Source organism: Arachis ipaensis, chromosome B08 (genome assembly GCF_000816755.2).
Source record: "Arachis ipaensis cultivar K30076 chromosome B08, Araip1.1, whole genome shotgun sequence".
Classification (NCBI taxonomy): Eukaryota; Viridiplantae; Streptophyta; class Magnoliopsida; order Fabales; family Fabaceae; genus Arachis; species Arachis ipaensis.
In genome coordinates, this window is record NC_029792.2 from 21,142,671 (window position 1) to 21,146,993 (window position 4,323).

Below are 4,323 nucleotides of genomic sequence, written 5' to 3' on the forward strand. Positions count from 1 at the left end.
TTTCAACCCATTGAGCAGCGAACAAGGTAAGTAAACCAAAATAAACCAAAACTAAATATTCCAACATTATTATAGTGGATAAGATTAATTCAATATTATTGTAATTAAAAGGAAATAAAACAAGCAACAATGAAGGTTAACTTCATATTTAAATTTCAATTTCAAATGTTATAAATTTTTAAATGAAGACAACATATATATTTTTTAGTAACAATTAAATTTAACCTTTGCTTGAATACATTTAAAAATGGCAATGAAAACCATTTTATTAACCAGGATCTATATCTTTTTGGCGGATTATAATTTTTTTCTTTTTTTTTGGATACTGATTAATAATTAATTAATCAATTCACCGGTTCATTTGAAATTGATAAAATAAATGCATATTTTCTTTTGTTGTAATTAAAAAGAAATTTTTTTAAATACATAAATATCATAGTTATATCCACATTAGAATTCAAAACATACTAAGTATTACAAATCAAACAACATTTTAAAGTAATATTTGAACATATTAAACTAAAAAGCATGCAGATCCTCCACAACCTCATGCTCGCTTCTACATTGGCTGAAAGCATCTTCAACTTCAGGTATAGAATCAACCAGAACATGAATCTGAACAAAATTGAAATCCTCTCAGTTATTGATATTTTTAAATACTAATAATTGAACAAATTATAAAAACTATACAACAGACCTTATGCTCATTCATCTCAGCAGCAACCTCAAAAACATTAATAACAGAGGCATCATCCCAAATTTGTTGAACAATATACACAGATCGATTCATCTCATAATCCACAGGCCTAGCATCAACCATGAATACAACTTTTTTGTGCAAAAGACTTGAAATGAGTTTCAATGGAACAACTTTGCAATAAGATCCCTAAAAAAAATACAAAATAGTTAACAAATAGCATAATAATAGTTTATCTTTTCGTTAGGAATGTCAAAAGATACAAACTAACTATATCTATATGTATATACTAATTAAAACCATAATTGGATGATAACCTGATTCAACTCTGGGTGATTATCCAAAAAGCTCGAGCATCTTGTCTTTATTATTTGTACGATCTCATGATCTTTAAGAACAAATATATTGTTGCCATTTGTATGAGACACTACAATCTTTAAGCAGAATCTTGAAAACCATGAGAAAACAAGGAAAATTTTAGTAAACAGTGAAATAATAATTAGTTACCAAAACAGAATAAAATTAAAGAACAAAACACCTTGGGACAGCATCAATGCATTGAAGCTGACATAGATCACATGATAAAATATTTTTATTAGCTGACACAAGAGAACCACATAAACAAGTTGAGAACCACCACGTATGATTCTTCAAAACAGATGATATAGTTTCCAGAATAAAAACGAAACCACCCTGCCAGCAAAGAAAAAATTATTACAGCATTTCAAATTTCAAATAATTTACAAAACTATCATTTACTAACTTTTCAGCGTATCATATAACAAGAATAACAAAAACGAATGATCTAAGAGATTTTATTGCAAATGAGAAAAAAAATATACGTTCTCAGCATCAGAATAGCAGCGATTGGGTGAATTAAGATCAATAATAATATCTTCAATAGTTTCTGATTGAATAGAATTATCACACACTACTTGAGTCTTATAATCTTCCCCAGTTGCATACTACAAATAGGTGTCATAGATTGGTGGAAAAATGGGACCGTGAAACCTTGCCTGGGATAATTTGGTTAGAATAAGTATCTGACACATAGATTCAGAAAAAAGTAAAAAATTGCATGAACATGTTCTAACATAGGGTGAGGAATCATACTTTCATATAATCATCGGTTGCAGCTGGTTCCGGATTATGACTAAAGACATTTACAATTTTAAAGTACCGGGAGTAATCTCGATCAACTGCAGAATTAATTTAAACCTTGAAAACTTTCTCCTCTCCAACAACATCATCAAACATATGTGGAGAATATGACCGACGGACCTTCGGAGATCAATATAAAAATATCAAGAAACTTGAACACAAAAGAAACTTAATAAAGATTAAATAAGGTTCGCTATGAAAGAGTTCATACTGCAAGCAGATTAGGATCAACAGGAAATTATTCTTCTATCCTGAGAAATGCTTCAGAACAGGTTTTTCCAAATAGTTTTGTTGCCGCATTATCAAGCAGAACAAACAAAATAGCACACCCACCATGGTGAATCTTTACCTGAATCCCATATCTAACACAAACAACCAAGAATAACAACTAAAACCAAGAAATCTGCTTAATAACACAAAGAGTTGTGCCTAACAAAGAACAAACAAAAAATCCAAAAGATTGATACTTAATCTATTCCATAATAGAGTTACATATGAACCTTACTTGACCATAACATGTTCAATACATGAACCACAAGCATCACAAAGGTAAAGATCCTCATGCTCAACAACGGCATGACCACATACACATGAGTAATACCACCAATCCGGTTCATCCATAACTTCTTTAATTGTCCCAATAACAAAGTAATGATATACTGTACAATAATGATTAACAAACCAGATCACGAAACCCGACATGCATGTTTAATAAATTCAAGTTTAAGTATTAAATGAAGAGTTTGCCAATCTAAAATAGTACCCCGTTATCTGTATGAGGATCTTAAATATTACTGATCTCTTTGCCATTGAAATAATGACCATCAACTTTAGAAACCAAGCATCCAAGCTCATCGGTCACAAGTCTTGAGAATCCATAACTGGCTACACTAGATCTACATACAAGATACAATAACTAATCCTCATAATACAAAACATATACATCAATACCAACAAAATAAGCATAGCAGGTTGTAGGTTTACAATTTTTTTTTATCACAACTAACCTGCTTAGGAACTCAACAGACTCAGGAATGTCGGGATTAATGAATAACATAGAGACATTTATCACATTCTGCAGGATTACCCCACCTGCATGCAAGAATCCTACTCTATTAACCTCAAACCATATTTAAATTAAAAGCTCAAAAAACAAAAAAGTAAATATTAGATTAAAAATTCAATGAATATGCCTGAAACTAACCTTCAATTGCTTTGATTTTAAAAGACTCGAGGACAATCAGCGGAGATCTTGGATATTTTTGTAAGTTATCATATTCTAACAGATCACAAGCATTTCCAAACACATTGCATTGTACCTTTTTGCTGAACAAATAAGTTTCAAAAGATCAAAATGATCTAACTATATATTTATTGTTATATACATAAAGACTGGAACAAAAAAAAATAGAATTAATAGAAGATAAGTACTGATATGGGAAGAAGTCAAAGATATATTACCCATCACTAAAAACTTCTAGCACAACTGCTTTGATCAGCTTCCCATATGATGCTACATCTTTTTCTTTTCGAATATCAGTAATGATCCCAACAAAGTCTAATAATTAGATTCAAACATATACAAATTTGAATCAGAAACCACACTTTTTAAAACATAATACTATGATTTTAATAGGAAAGAGCAAGAAACTTGTACGAACCAATGAGGAAATTTTTGTCCTTTGATCAATTTCATCTATTGATGTAAGACACAAACCCGAATGTGGTTTCCTTAGAGATACCACAGAAACAACAGAGGTCTTGTATTGGAACAAAAGTCTGAACTGATATTTCGTCACTCTGTTCAAACCAGTGTTTGCTACAACTGTAAAATGGGTCATCAGGTATACATCCCCTTCATTTAGAGACACAGCAAAATTTGATATAAGCTGATCTCTAATGGTTGCTTGGATCTTGTGTAACTACAGTTGAAAAAAAATGCTTCATATTTTGAATTTATTAACTTATTTAGGTATCCAAACAGCATAAAAACATTTGATTAAAAAAATAAAACAACAAAAACATATTACTTTGCAACCAAAAAAATTCTCTTCTGCATATTAAAAAAAAAATTGCAACAACTTAAAGAAATGCTAACATTAAATAAAACTGATCTTCTCATCCATTAAGATCATATGCAACAGATTTTGAGAAGGATCCAAAGCAGGATTCTTGTGGTACCACAACTTCACAACTTTAACATGCACTTTCTATGATTCTCTCCACGGAGTGATTTTCTCCACCAAATCAACACGGTTATTCATTCCCAACATATATAGGATAAGAACACCAAAAAGGAGAAAATATAGAGAAAAAAATTCAGAACTAAGATGAGAAGATAAACAGATGAGTTGGAGTTATAAACTCCCGAACTTAACAAACATTAAAGCTTACAATGTAAGCTTCACATATGGGACATAGATAGACTAATAGGCATATATAGATTGATATGGCTACACACATCA

At 30.6% G+C, this 4,323-nt stretch overlaps 1 long non-coding RNA gene across 1 annotated transcript; it reads right to left on the minus strand.

The window, feature by feature from the left end:
* On the minus strand, positions 450-2,738 carry LOC110265423. Its single transcript, XR_002351572.1, has 3 exons — positions 1,015-2,738; positions 698-886; positions 450-615 (listed from the first exon to the last, which is right to left on the minus strand). It is a non-coding gene; the product is annotated as an uncharacterized LOC110265423 (long non-coding RNA).